Genomic DNA, 16,572 nt, shown 5'->3' on the forward strand with positions numbered 1-16,572 from the left:
GAGTTTAAGTGACCTGACCAATAAACTTATGTTGAATGAATAAAGGTGCAAGAAGTAAAATTTTTGTTCTGTTATTTTAAAAAAGAATAATGGCAGAAACATTTATATACACATGCAAAAATTATGTACATCTATCTACATATATATCACTCTCCCTTTATTAAAAATGGCTTAGTGCAAGGAAGAATTCTAAGTTATGTTATTTGCTGTAAATATACATTTTTGCTTTTAGCAGGATCAAAACAAATTTTGATTTATCCAGTCATATGAGAATATACCTTATGTGTATATAGATTAAACGCTTAATGCCAGTTTATTTTTTCTTTTTATGTGTGCATATTCCTATTATATCATATGATTAAATAATTACATAAGTAGTTTTATACCCAAAGAAGGTCAAGATATCACTTAGATTTTGAAACAATAATATTCAGCATTTTTGAAAATAAAACCTCAGTGGATTTGATGGGAAGATTCAGAAATGTGTTAGAATTAGATTGGTTTGGTAAACTTAATGAGACCACTTGCTCTTGAGATTTGAGGTACTCATCCAAGAAGCTGGATGAGTGGAAAACATTTTTTATATTCTACACATATATTCTGTATTAATGACATATGGGAAAAGATCAACTTTCATTTTAGCAGAGCTAGTATTTTTGCTTTAGCAATTGTAGGGTTATAATTTAAGTTATAACTTTTTTTGCATAGAAAATACAGAAGGCAGAGATTACTCTGTGAGAAAAGATATGTTTCTGCCATTTATATTTCCTACTGCCAATGACAAGTAGTTGGGGGTAATACTTAGACATGTACCTCAACAGGTCAGAATTCCTGAGGCAGTCCTAGAACTTTTTCTTTCAATTCTGTAATAAATCAGAATTTTAGGGTAATAATGGAATCATCAGTTATTGAAATGGATTTAGTCTACAGGATTTTGGTCCTCATTGTATTAATTGGTGTCCTCATCAGCTATGGATTCCACAGCAAAGAAACATTTAATTCAAAAACTGTAATAACAAATATGCAGTTTACTTCAGTTCCTATAGAACACACTTCTAATTCTAATTCCAAGCCCCCCCACCCAGCTTGAGTCCCAGGAACCCTTGGTTCTTTGGTCTTTCCTTCTTGGCTAGCTATCTTCACCATCCCACTTGGAATTCTCACTTCAAAGTCTCTATATATTGAATCTGGGTCCAGTGGGGATCATTGCCTGCACCTGAAATTGAGGACAAATTACTTTTTAAATCTATGCACGGGGAAGAGTCCACAATCTAAAAAGGATAAAGAGGATCACATGATAAAATGGACAGTTTCTATCACAAAAAATTGAAACATCTTTGTACAACATTTTTTACAACATTTTTGTACATTTTTGCACAATAAATCTAATGCAGCTAAGATGAGAAAGGAAACACTTAACTTGTATAATATTTTTGTAGCAGGTTTCTCTGACAAAATTCTTCTTTCAAAGATATATAGCAAACAGATTCAAATGTAGGATAATGAGGATCACTCTCTGATAAACTGTTAAAGGCTATGAACAGGCAGTTCTTGAGGGAAGAAATCTAAGTTATCTATAGCAATTAAACAGTCCCCCAAATCTCTAATAAATGAAGAAATTAAAATTAAGGCAACTCTGAGATTTTACCCCATACCAACTAGATTGGCAAAGATGATAAAAATGGAAAATGCTAATTTTGGAGGATCTATGGGAAAACAGGCATAGTAATACTATTAGAGGAGCTGTGAATTGGTATAGCCAATCTGGAAAGTAATTTGGAACCAGGATGTATAAAAAGTTCAAGAGACATAGTTTCTGGGTAATCATTTTATTAATTATTGCTAACAGATAATTAATAAAAGGGGTCAATGGTACTCCTGAATGCCAAAGACAGGTCATGTAGACTTTTTGTTACTGATATGGCCTTGGAAGAGTGGATGTTACCAATAGAAGACAATCAACTCTGATTGCTTAACAATTAATGAGATGAGTAAGTAATATGATGAGAGGTGGACCTACTCTAATTAGGGGATAAGGAACATGACTGATTATATCCTTTTTACTCCTGGACCACCCCCCAGATGGGGCAGTCTAGACAAAGGATTTACCCCCCACCCAAGCCTGAACAGAACACAATGGGCCAAAATTCACTCTTTTGGTGAGGTTTTTCTAATAGGGTGGGGCAACAACTCCACCTAGAAAAGATAATCTAGGTGGTAAAGTCAGAGACCTCCTCGAAAGACTGGACTCTGAATGAGGAAACAGAGAAAAGGAAAAAAACTCTGCATCTCCCCAATAGTTGGCTATTTAATAATCATTTCTCTCAGAGCTATATCCTAAAAGTTACTGAATTGTGCGTATCTTTTGGCTTAGTGATTCTGTTATTAGTTTTATACCATAAAGAGATAAAAGAAAGAGGAAAAGACCTTTTAATTACCCTTTCCCCCCCCAAAAATATTATAGTAGCTTTTTTTTTAGTTAAAGAACTGGAAAACTATTTTGCTTTAAAAAATGAAGAGATGGTTTTAGAGAAACCTGGGAAGACTATGAACCAATTCATCATAAAAGGAGCAGAACCAGGAGAAAAAAATTTATACTGACACATCAATATTATCCAAACAAATAACTTTCAAAGACAGTAATTTTAGAGAACAAAAAGGTAGATCAAAGGCCCTACCTACACACATTTTACCATATACAAGAGCAAAAGAGATGGGAATAATGGGCCTAGGATTTTTTTTAAATGGCCAGATTAAGGTGACTTTAAAAGATTAACTATAAATAATCAGGAATTATTTATAGAAATGTTTCAAGTGCACACAAAGACATAAAGAGAGGGAGAAAAGTATAGATCAACAAAAATGTTAATGAATATCAAAACAAATGATTTAACCACAGATATCATTATGTGAGAACTGTGATCAAACTTGAAGAAAATGGGAGTGCTTTGAGATCCATCAATAAATTCTGATAAGTTCTATAAGATTTCTGAGTATGCTGTGATGTTCTCTATGGAACATGGCATAAAACTAAAAAGAACACAAAGACACAAGTAGTATCTTCAGCACAAATTTTAAAAGGAAATTTTAAAAGTCAGGGTGCTGACTTTTTCCCCTAAACTAAGTGAATGATATAATGATATAAGCTAGAAGCTGTATATACTATATATTCTAAATTAGAGGTCGTACATACTACACATACCACACACTATACATATTATATGTACTATATGGTGATTATAAGGTGGTTCCCCACCCCACCCACACCCAAAGTATCCTGCTGTAAAGCAAATTTCATGTGGTGACATTTAGTACTTGTTATGATAATTAGGGTGGGACTTTTTTTTTTTTTTTTACTGTTTTCTCCTTTGGAATGTTGAGGTAATCAAGTACCTTTGGTGAATTTTGCTTTTCAAATGTAATAGCAAGCAAAGTGGACTTTTTGTGGTCTTTGTTTCGGAGTGCTTCTCAGCACTAAGGAATCTTTGATTGAATTGGGAGTCTTTGATGAGCTGCTTACATCAAGGGAAGGCCTAGTTCTGCCCTCTGACCCTAAGCAAGCATCTAAGTCACAAGAAGGCCTAAGCCACATGGGTTTGAGTTGCATGGTTGTGACACCCCAAATTTGACCCTACAGAAGTGTATATAAGATCTGAGGTTGGCATTTTGTTTTGGGGCTCTCACTCACTGGAAGAGTGTTGTGTGATTTGACTAGATGAGACTCTGGGTAGCCATTGTTAAGAACCCAGATGTTGTTGCTTCTCTTTTTGGTAACTACGTATGTGATATCTTGATCAGACAAAGCCTGTCTGCTGATCTGTTTGTAGCTTCTGTTTGTTTTTGCTCTGAAGTTCAGGGTGCTGACTTTTTCCCCTGAACTAAGTGAATGATATATGTATGTTTAATTAAACTGAAATTCTTAACCCCTTAAGGTTGCTTTCCTTAGAAAAGCAGATCAAAGAACCTGTGCTAGTAGCCCTCCTGTGTGCTGGTGCTATTGGCCTTACACAGGCACAGTAGCAGCAAGTAGCATTGTTGTTACAGTACTTTGCATAATTTCACCACTACTTACTTTTTCTCCTTTTCTCTATGAATGCTCTATATAACACCCACCCCACCCTTGTTGCAGAAGCATTATTATTTCTATTTTACAGATGAGAAAACTGGGTTTCAGATAAACTCATATAATCTCTAAGTGACTAAACCTCAACTCCAACTCAGATCTTTTGATTCCAAGCATGTTATAGAAAGGGAAGGGACCTGAAAAGAGTAAACTAGAGACAATTAGGTGGTGCAGAAGATTGAGCCCTGGACCTGCAGTTAGGAAGTTCTGAGTTCAAATCTAGCCTCAGACACTTCCTAACTGTGTGGCTCTAGGTAAGTCAATTAAATGCTGACTGCCTCAGTTTCCTCATCTGTAAAATGTGGAAAATAATAGTACCTGTCTTCTAGGGTTGTATGTAGATAAAATGAGATAAAATTTGTAAAGTATTTTAGAATTCTAGCTACTATAATACTATTACTAGAAGTAGGAAAACTGTCAACTTTCAACTATTGAGAATATTTTGTGCATTTTTGATGGAAAGGGAAGGGTAAATGTATAAATATATGTTTTATACTAATCTATGATTATCAAATGAGATAATTTATATATGTGCTTTTAAAAAACAAAATATCATGTAAATACAAGGAGTAATCACTATCCCACATTTTTTGGATAAACAGACAACTCAAAATTAGACTTCAATTAATAGGAAAAAATCAGGAAAAGGAAGAGCAAATGCAAATTAGGCCAGTTTTTAGGTGATATGCTGTATTGTCACTGCAATACCCACAGAGGCTGCTATGAATATGCAGGTCTGAATCTCAAGATATAACAAACTCTCTTCATTGAAGACGAAACCAAGACATTTATTCAAACACCAGAAAGCCAAATCCATCATGGTTATAAAGAAGTCTATACATATTACCAATGCAGGGGGCACCCCAAGCCTTCCCTCAATTGGGCCTCCCCACAAACAAACTCCCACAAGCAAAATCACTCCCTCTCTCACTCACACTGCTGCTCTGCCTCTCTTTGCCTCCTCTCTCTTTCCAAGCTCCAACTCCCTCTCACTTCCTGCTCTACCCCTTCCTGCTCCACCCCTTTGGCAAGCTCCTCCCACCACAGGTTCATGTGACTCAGGCTTCCATGTGATCCATATGCATCTTTCTTTGTTTACATTTACTTCATCCCTCCTTGTGGGGGATGACAAGAATTTATGTCTTAGTCTTCACAGAACAAGTATGAAAAAGGATTCTTCTTTCTTTTCTTCCCATGACTACCTTTTCCTTTTAGAGAATGGTTGTCTCAGCTACAAACAGAAGGAAACCTAAAAGGTAAAAATGTTTTTAATCATAATAAAGGTTATTAATAATAAAATATTGTGAGGTAACATGATAAATGGGATAGAAGCTGTCATTGAAGCCATCTGTTCTCTGATATAAAATCACCTGTGCCCCCGAGGGAGTTTCTTATCCTCTTAGTGCCCCAGGTAACTCTCTAGGATTGTAAGCTGCAGAATCATTCTTGATCTGCCTTAGTAGGGCAACTACTCCTCAGGAGTTCTCTGAATCGTTGCAAACTGAGGTCTGAAGCATCATCATCATCGTCATCATCATCATCAACCACAATGTATATTCTATAAAAGAAAGTCAGATCCCTTAAGATTCCTGACACTGGATTCCTTCTTACAAAGAAAAATGGACTATGTAAATGGCTAGTGCTGTCTCTCTTGTTCTGGGAAACAGAAGGTTCCTTTTCCTTCTGGCTTTTTCACTTCTTACTGCTAAAGTGTAGGAACAGTGTTTAATGAACTCTGAAGGCCTTTCCAGGAATAAGGGCAGTTCAATGTTATAAAAGCCCTAGGCTCTGTTCCCAACTCTATCACTAAAAAATGGAGATACAAATCATCCAAACCTGTCATCCCTGTCCTCTAATTCAAAGATTTCAAAATAGAAGGTACCTCAGAGGAACAGGCAGCTAGACAGCTCAATGTGCTAGGCTGGTGGTCAGCAAGACCCGAACTCAAATCGGCTCTGTGACTCTGGGCAAGTCATTCAACCTCTGTCTTCCTTAGTTTCCTCAGCTATAAAAGGGGAGTAATCATAGCATCTACCTCCCAGGGTTGTTGTGCAGATCAAATGAGATAATATTTGTAAAGTGCCTATCACAACATGGGCACATAAGTGGAGGCTCAATAAAGTCTTGTTTCCTTCCTTACTCCAAGAGTATATATTTCCTTCATTTTATAGTTAAGTGATTTTCCCAAAATCACACAGGTGGCAGAGCAGGGATGTAAGCCTGGCTCCTCTGACTCCAAATGGAATCTGCCATGCATCACGTTTCTTTTTCCGTAAAATGGGGGGCATTCTCCAGCCATTCATGCTTTAGAAGTGGTGCTTTGTTCATGTTTGTATAAAGTGACATGTTGACAAATGTTTGTTTTCTATCCCTTCAAAACACATTCTGTTCAGTCTAGCATGGTGTTCCCACTCTCTTGCTCTCATTTTCTTCATGAACTAATTTTTCAGTATATAGTTATTTCTCACCAACAACACTTCCTTTCTCCTTGCCACTTCCTCTCTCTCTCACCTTCTCAGGATGAAAAAAAACTATGACTAAAGCCCCAAGACAAAACTAGAAATTATATTTTTAAGAACAAACTCTGCTCTTATGGCACGTCCAACACTTCCTAGTCTGATACAGAATCATTTCTTCCTGGATCAGAATGTCTGCTTTTACACTCCTAGGATCAAGTGAGAGGATAAAGTGAAGAGAGGATATCAAAGGGACTAACGAGAAAAGGTCTTCCTATTCCAGGAACGGATTTGGGGGGGAGTCCCTAAATATCACTTTGCTTATGTTTCTCTTATCAATACAGAAAGAGTTATTTTGAGTTAATTTTGTAAATATTTTTTAAGTTTATGTGTAAATTCTTCCCCATCCCAGCTCCCACTACCCTTCTCCCCAAAAATATTTCAACCAAAAAAAAAACCAAATAAAAAGTTAAATACTCACTGGAGTTTGCTACAGTGAGGGATTTAGGATTTAATGTTCTTATTCCTTAGTTACTTTTAAATATGACACTTTTCGTCTATGAACTAAGTAAAGACTATTAGGAAGTTTCTTAATTTCTGTGGGCCTCAGTTTTCTCATTTATAAAATAAGGCATTTAGAATAGATGATATCTAAAGTCACTTCCATTTCTAAATGTAGAAATGATGATATAAACTCCAGGATTGCTACCTATCACCTCCTCCTGGATCAAACATAGAATTCTTTGTTTGGTGTTTAAAACCCTTCATAACCTGCCTCCCCAGCCCCAACCTTTCCAGTCTTCTTACATCTTATCCCCTAACCCCACTGCAATGTATTCCTCAATCCAGTGACACTGGCTTCTTTGGTGTTCCTCAAACAAAACATTCCATGTTTCAACCCTACTCATTTTCACTGGCTGTCCCCCATGCCTGGAATATTATCCCTTCTCATTTCTGCCTCTCAGCTTCTTTGGTTTCATCAGGTCCTAGATAAAGTCTTGCCATTTTCAGGAAGCCTTTCCCAAATCCTTTTGATGCTAGTGCCTTCACTCCCTTGTTTATCTATCACCAATTTTTCCCATCTATTGCTTGTTTGTTCATAGTTGTGTGCACGTTGCCTCCTCCATTAGACTGTGAGCTAGTTGAGAGCATGGATTGCCTTTTGTCTTTCTTTGTATCTTTTGCACTTAGCACATTGCCTGGCACATTGCAAGTAGGTGTTTAATAATTGTTTTTTTCTGATTAACTTTTAATGAGAAACAAATATTTCTTAAGTTGAACTTGGCTGAAGAAAATGTAAATGTTTTAATCTGTCACAGATCTTAGGGAAATAGGAATATATAGTCTATTTTGAAGGAAGTTGTTCTTCCTCTCCATACATCATCTTAATTATGTTCTCAAGAAGTCACACAAACAGCTGTACTACCTTGGAAAATGAGACATTCTGATGATTGAAGTTACGTCTAATATTCTGCAATCAATTTTATTTACTGAGCAATAGTGTCTAAGAAAGCAAATGGGAAGATGAGTCTATAACATGACCAATTCCACTTATTACTGAGGACTTTTTTCCTTTAATTTCCCTTTCCTCATCTCAGGAAAGGAAAATTAATGTGACAAGCTTGTGCCAGAGAGGAGAAGACTAGAATATTTTCTTCATTTTACATAATGATACTTGTGTGGCCTTGAGGGTTCTTGTGCAAGCAATGGGCATGATTGGGTGTGGGGTCAAACATACTTATCCAACATTTCTTCAATGTTCTCTCAAATTCCCTGTGTTCTAAATCCATTACCATGATATATTAAGGACCTGCGATTTTTGTCTACTGTAGATCCCAAGAGGTTAGGTTATTTGCTTATAGGCAAAGAGTAATAAGTATCACAGGTGGGATCCTGCCCAGGATTCCCTCCCTCTCCTTTTGTCTCTGTGTCTCTGTCTCCTTCTTCTCCCCCTCCCTCCCCCCACCCCTTTCCCCACTTATCACCTGCCCAGGTCCTCAGAGTTGCAGTCTAAGAGAGGTAAATTAATTCATAGGTAATTAATTTCTTTCTGCACCAGAAAGAAGCCAAATAGCAAGGAACCACAGTAAGGGTCACACAAAACTTACTTACCACCAATGTAAATTATCATATAGCTTAGAATACAATATTCCAGAATATGAAGGATCTAGGATTATATCCAGGAATAACTTACCCAGAAAAAATGAGTATACTCCTACAGGGAAAAAAAATGGATTATCAACAAAATAGAGGATTTCCAAGCATTCCTGATGAAAATTCCAGAGCTGAGTAGAAAATTTAACATAAACACAGGATTCAAGGGAAACATAAAAAGTTAAACATGACTGAGCAATCATAAGACTTTAAAAAAGGTTAAACTGTTTACATTCCTTTATAGGGAGATGGTACATGAAGCCACTCAGAACTACCTGTGCCAGAAGTAGTCTAATGGTGCAGGGCTTGGGAGTCATTTTGTTATGTTGTGATCCTCTCAGAAGAAAAAAGATTTTAATCCTGAGTTGTGAGTAATGTTGCCCTAGGCCTCCAGTCCTTCTCACTGTTGTTTTCTGAGTCTGTCCTGGGCTCAACCTCAGGGACTTCTCTCTTCCTCTTCTAAGCCCCCAGCTACGCTATCTAAAAACATTCTTGTTCCCTTCAGTACTGCACTCCCTGGGCTTGTGCGTGCTCCTTATCACCCACAGCCACAGCTGGGATCACGTCTGGGCAGTACCACTAGGCCTGACTTCCAGAAACAGCAGGAGGTTCTTCAATCTTCCCTCACTCAGCTTATCAGCTGTTTTTTAGATGAAAGTTTGTGAGGTACAAGTTAATGAGGTGAAATTTCTTGAGATGATGAATGATGTAAAAGTTGAGGTGAAATTCTCTGGGGCCTAGTCTACTTCCTTCAAGGCCCACTGTTTGTTGATTCAGTGGAGTTGGCCTAGAGGTGTCTACACTTCACTCAGACCAAACCTCAGCCCCTGGAGTCTTCTCTAAGATTTTCTCAAGATGTCTTAGGGGGGCAACTACTTTAACCCTTTATTTTTGCTGCTCTACATTCATTTCGTGGCAATTGTCTCTCTGTTTGCAGAGGAAATCTGGAAAGCCTGGAAATTTCTGACATACTTAGAGTTATTAAACTACCAATACCCTTTGATCCAGCAATACCACTACTTGGTCTATTTCCAAAGATAATTAGGTTAAAAAGAAAAGATCCTATATCTTCTAAAAATGTGTAAAGTGGCTCTCTTTGTTGAGGCAAAGAACTGGAAATTTCATGGATGCTCATCAATTGGGGAATGGCTGAACAAGTTGTGCTATATGATTGTGATGGAATATTACTGTGCTATAAGAAATGATGAGCTTGGGGCAGCTAGGTGGCACAGTGAGTAGAGCACTGGCCCTGGAGTCAGGAGGACCTGAGTTCAAATGTGGCCTCAGACACTTGCCACATTTACTAGCTGTGTGACCTTGGGCAAGTCACTTAACCCCAATTGCCCTAGCTTCCCCCCCTTCATAAAAAAAATGTAAAAAACAAACCAAAACAAAACAAACAAAAAAAAAGAAATGATGAGCTCAATGATCTTAGAAAAACACGCGTGAAATAATGAAGAGCAAAATGAGCAGAACCAAGAGAATATTGTATACAGTAACAGCAATATTGTTTTAGGAATGACTTTGAGTGAATAAGTTATTTTAACTATTATAAATACCTAAATTAACTATAAAGAACATATGAAGAAAGATGCTATCTGCATCCAGAGAAATAACTGATAAATAGAAGTATGTATAAGAATAATTTTACACACATACACACACATGTACACATATACATACACATACCTATTTGTGTCTATGGTAGCCATTTCTAGGACTGAAGGGGGGAAGAAAAAAATTACGTGATAATTTTGTTGTATATGTGAAAGGAATAGCAAGTTGTGTATACTAGATTTGCAATTTCATGCCTTTTCTATTGTACTATGTTGTGGAAATGCTTGTTTTATTCCATAAATTAAAGATAAAATTTAACCAAAAAAAGAACTGAAAAGTGAAAGAACAGCACACTGGGACAGAGACAAAAGGAGAGGGGGGAAGAAAAGGAAAATTATCTGATATAAATGGAGTTACAAGTAGGAGTCTATATAACAAGGAGGAGGCAGTGAGGGGAAGCAGGTAACATCTGGGCCTCATTCTCATCTGAATTGGTCAAAGGAGAGAAGAATACACATATGCACAGAATTGGGTAGAGAAATGCATTTTATTCAAAGGGGAAATTGGGTAATAAAGGGGGTTAGGAAAAGGAGAAGAATAAGAGAGAAGACATTAAGAGAGGGATTAGTCAAAAGCAAACAATCTCTTAAAGAGAGGGTGTTATGTTGATGGGGATGGGAAGATCTTTCCCATCCATTAATAGGCCTATGCGACCTGCTTTGAGCCAGTCACATGGAAGCCTGGGTCACATGGAGCCTGTGGTGGGAGGAGCTTGCTGAATGGATGGAGCAGGAAGGGTGGAGCAGGAAGTGAGACAGAGCAGTCAAAGCTAGGAGAGAGAGAGGCAGAGCAGTAGCGTGAGTGAGAGAGGGAGTGATTTTGCTTAAGGGAGCTTGTTTGTGGGGAGGCCTGATGGAGGCAAGGCTTGGGGATGGAGGTGCCCCCTGCATTGGTAATGTGTATAGACTTCTTTATAACCATGTTGGATTTGGCTTTCTGGTGTTTGAATAAATGTCTTGGTTTCATCTTTGAGCTAAAGAGTCTGTTATATCTTGTGATTCATACCTGTAAATATGTCAGCATATTCATAGCAGCCACTGTGGGTATTGCATTGGTGATATAGGGGGCAGGGGAAAAAGAGAAAGTAAAGAATAAGAGATAAAAGAAAACGAGAATGGAATGGAAGAACATACACAATTAGCAAGTTTAATTGTAAATGGAAATGGAACAAGTTCACCCATAAACCAGAAGAGGTTAGGAGAGAGAGAGAGAGAGATTAGAAACCAGAATCTATATATTATTTACAAGAAACATACTTGAAACAGAAAGATATGCACACTTTAAGGGACTGGAGCAGTCTGTTAAGCTTCAGCTAAAGTAAAAAGGGAAGGGGTAACATTCATTACCTCAGACAAAGCCCAACAAAAGTAGGCCTGATTAGAAGAGATAAGCAGGAAAACTACATTTTTCCCATTATAGGAATATTTGAGGGCTTTTTATACCTAAGACTGTCATAGATATTTTGACTGGACTTAGAATTTCACTGATGTAGGGACCTATTTGTAAGGAACTTGCAATGCCAATGCAAATAAGTACCTCAGCAACTTGTAATCTTAAAGAGTTAATTATTAATAGAGTTACATATCATTAAGCCAAAGATTCCCCTGATGGTCCATAAAACATGTACTTAGTAGTTCAAATTATACTTATTTGTTATAGTCATCATGAGACAAAAATTCCTGTACAATCTGTATTCTTATGAATATAGATATTAAATATTTTCTCTAGAGCAAAATTGTGTGGTTACTTTATGGGTTCAGCTTTGCTAGTACCCTCAGACCAATGCCAAAAGTTCCAGGACTCCAAGTACGCCAATAGACTTTGGACACAGCAGACTCAACAGCTGGTAGAAGTTGGAAGGGTGCCCCCTAGTCCAAGAGGGTAGTTAGCTCCCAAGATTAAACAGTTCATATGAGCCCAGATGCATGGTTGGTAGGGGGCTAGATAACAAAATAACAGAACTCTAGACATTAAGCCCCACCCTCCTTTAGAGAAAGGTATGCTTTCCAAACCATTTCTCCACTCCAATGTCTAGCAGATAGCAAGGATGTTTCTTTCTTAGATGTGGATGTGCGTATTTCTTAGAAAGCTTCCTTAAGGTTTCTCTCAATTCTGGCCAGTGACCCTACTGTGATCAGATTATGAAAGGTAGAATCAAGTCAAAGAAAGCACAATGGAGGGATAATCAACAAAATACAATAAGCTTTAAAGATTGAGACCAAGAAGAGATCCTTGAGAAGATCTATTTCAATATTCATCCCCGCTCCCTCCAAAAAAGATTTGAAAAAATTACCCTTTTGTGATACCATTGTTTGATTTCTACAGTTAAATGAGAGAAACTCACTTTTGAAGACTGTTTCTCAGTTTTGCAATGATGGCACAGCAATGGCCTGATGGATATGCTAAATGACATCAACTAACTAAAGCCCATTCTTTTGTCTCTTCGGGTTCCATGTGCACCTCAGTTACTACTTCACAAACACCAATTTCAAGCCATGCAAAAATTGTGTAAGTAATTGGCATTGATCTTTGAGAAGATAGTGGGTGGATATGGAAAGATTTCATATATACATATACATACATGCACACACACATATGTACATACACATATTACATGCCTATATGTACATATGATGTGTACATGTGCATGTGTGTACATGTATGTATATATATATAAATGTATATAAATAAATGCGTGCATATACACACACATATAGCCACTCCATAAAAATTAAGAGTGGATTTCATTCATGATGATTGAAATCGATTTATAAATTTTCTCTCTAGGATGTAGTTTCTTCCATACCTAGGGATTTAATGGGTACAAAGATATTCTGAATGAATTGGCAAAACATCAAAGGCTCTTGCACAGTCACCCCCAAAAAGCAGTTAGCTTCTAGAATATGAAAGCTGTTATTACAAAATGTATTCAGTAGGAACTTGGAATGATTGATGAAACCCACTGTAGACTGTGACAAAGGGGCAACTGAAAAACTGGAATTCTTTTTGTGGTTTAAGATGCCACAGCTTCAAAAACATATTTGACTTTCGTAGATGAATTACTTCCATTTAAAAAAGTCTCAACACCTACAAGAAATGTAGATCATTTGTTTGTGGCATGACCATAATATTTTGAGGGTACTGAAGTCTCCAACTGAGATCTGGGTGTAGTAGATTAAATTGTTCTCACACAATGATAAATAGATCCCTAAGTGCCATAACAGGAATTCTGTAGTAGTATCAGTTAATGGTATAACTTCCAGTTAAAACAATATTCTTTGGGTTTTGTTGGCATGTTCCCCATAGAATGTGTGCTATTTTTGATAAGCTAATTTATCACATTTACAGAGTCAATATCATTCCAGGCTCAATGGATTGAGTAGGAACCAGAGGCTAGAGTTCTATGATGTTTTCCTGGTTGTATGGATTTAGATCAACTGACTAGGATTTTTCAAGGAGATTTGTCATTCTATAAATATTATTTTAGAATTTAACAATGTCCACAGATAGTTTAGGAAAATGGTAATTAAGAATTAATTATATTTTCAAGCTCTGAAGTAAGAGAATTTGTTAAGGAAATTCATTATTGGTAAAGTGTAGCTACATGGGGAGTGAATCCTACTGCACTATTTTATTTGATAAATAGCCATTAATGAGTTTTTTATTAGATGAATAGTAGTAACCCAAAACCTTATATTCCATTTCTTTGCCCTTTTGTTGGCTAAGTGTGAAGAAAAATTCTAGTTTGTATAAATGTGTTAACAGCTAAATTTCTTTTCAGAAACAGATGGATGATTTTCAGATTTATAAAGACTATGTTGGAAAGCTAGTGGGTGCTATGATATGAGGGAGCAGAAGAAAATAATAAGAATATCAGAACTGGTAGGTAACATACATCTTGTTTAGTCCAAAGAGGCTGATTTAAAGATGAGGAGAGTGAAGAAAACAGATGTTAAGTGAGAACAATTTAGTGGCAGAAATTAGATTTGAATGCTGATCTCCTGATCTCAAATCTAGTGTTATTCCTATTATACCATAGCAACAATAGCTAAGATTTCTGCCACACTTTAAGGCTTACAAAGTATTTAACATGTATTTTATTATGTAATCCTCACATCAACTTTGTGTGGGAAATATTTGAGATATTCTTATCCCTTTTTTACAGATGGAGAATCTGAGGCTCAAAGAAATTAAGTATTTCAAAGTCACACAGCTAATAAGTGTTAAAGGGCAGATGTGAACCCAACATTTGCCTAACTCCAAGTCCGGTGTTTGTTTTTGTACCATCTCAAGCTCTCATGCCAAAATGCCCCATTTCCCTAATACTTCTTTCACCTTCTTATTTAATTGTTATTTTGAGTTTCAATGTTTTATCAGTCATTTATATTCCATGTTTTCCAGCCCAAAGTTTCTCTCTAGCAGCGAAAACAGAAGCAAAATTAGAGTTGAGTAGATCTGTCTTCTCACTGCTGTTCATTATCATCATTCAGTTAAGACTTAACAGTAGTTCTGACCATTCTCTGATACTCCTCTTTCCCCTAACATAGCTTTAAAAAAACACGCGCTAAGCAAACAAATGAAGACACTTTTGTTGTCCTTAAACTTTATTGCTAGCCTTAGTTCATCCTCTGCTTTCATGTTTCCAACATGAAATTTACAAAATATAGCCACATTCTTTATTCTTCCTTCCTTTCTTTCCCTTGCTTCCAGCTTCTGGACTTAAAATTTAAAAATATAAGCTGGTATATGAGTTCGTTGGGGCAACTAGGTGGCACAGTGCATAGAATGCTGGGTCTGGAGTCAAGAAGATCAGTGTTCCTGAGTTCAAATCTGGCCTTAAATACTTACTAGCTGTGTGACCCTAGGCCAGTTATTTAACCCTGTTTGCATCAGTTTCCTCCCTTGTAAAATGAGCTAGAGAAGGAAATGGCAAACCACTCCAATATTTTTGCCAAGAAAACCCAAAATGGGGTAGTGAAAAGACTGGCATTACTAAAAACAACAAAACAACAATATGAGTTCTTTATGTGTCTTTATGAGACCACAATTTTTTTTTACAATTCTTCCCCCCTGTATTCCCCTTTATGATTGTTTTTCATCATGTCTTCAAAATTTCATTAATGAGAGCTTTCCATTCCTCTTGAGTTGAATCGTTCCATGGGATCCTTTTTTCTGGAATGTATTTTAAAAAGACTCTCCATGGTCTCCAGATTATGCTTAGCTTTCTTCTCCTTGAGCTGGTGTGGTTAATCCTCCACAAGGTTCCCATCATTTGTACTTCAACAGTGAATTCCTTTTTATTGCTGAGAATCAGATCCATAATAGAAGAATTCATTGATTCATCCATGAAATTATCATTAAAGTAAGCCAAAAAAATACTAAATCTTCTACTTGGGAAGAGAGACAATCTCCATTAGATTTCTTATAACCGAATCTCTTACAATTACTATATCATGCATCCATCACAGGTTTTTGATCTGTGTCCCAAACTCCTTATATATTTTTATTTTCTGGCCAAACTCACAAAGAAGGTATCTAAACATAAGTATACATAAGTATTCCTGCAGGCCACATGTTGACTTAGAAAACTATATATTAACTTTATCTATGTTCTATTGTATTTTATTTATTTTGTTAAATATTTCCCAATTAAATTTTAATCTGTTTTCTGTTCTACTGAATATGTGACATCTCTGGTCTATAATATACCCTGATGAAAATAATGCTTTTGTTGCTGCCTCTACTGATCTTTACACAAATGCTCACTACCATGCTTCCCCTTCTCAATTTTAATTTATTCATATAAGTGTTTCTTAATATCTCTTACTGCCTCAAGTCTCTACCTATGCTATTCCTTTTGAAAAGGATTAAAGTATTGCAATGGCTTTCAAGTTCATGTCCCTGGCTTAAACCTCTTCTCCTTCCATTCCATCCTTCAATGAGCTGCCAAAGCAATTTTCTTAAAGTGCATGTCTGACTGTGTCACCACTCTATTCAATAAATTCCAGTGGTTCACTATTAGCTTTAGAATCCAAAGGAAAATCTTTTTTTGGCATTCAAATCTCTTCCTAATTGAGATCTCTTCTTACCTTTGCCATCTTATTATACCTTAGCACCACTTATTCTTTGATTCAGTGACTCTGACCTTCATACTGTTCTTTGCACAAGACACTTCATCTCCCAACTCTGCTTTTTTTTTTAACTGGCTATCCCCTCCTATGC

Source organism: Trichosurus vulpecula, chromosome 2 (assembly GCF_011100635.1).
Source record: "Trichosurus vulpecula isolate mTriVul1 chromosome 2, mTriVul1.pri, whole genome shotgun sequence".
NCBI lineage: Eukaryota > Metazoa > Chordata > Mammalia > Diprotodontia > Phalangeridae > Trichosurus > Trichosurus vulpecula.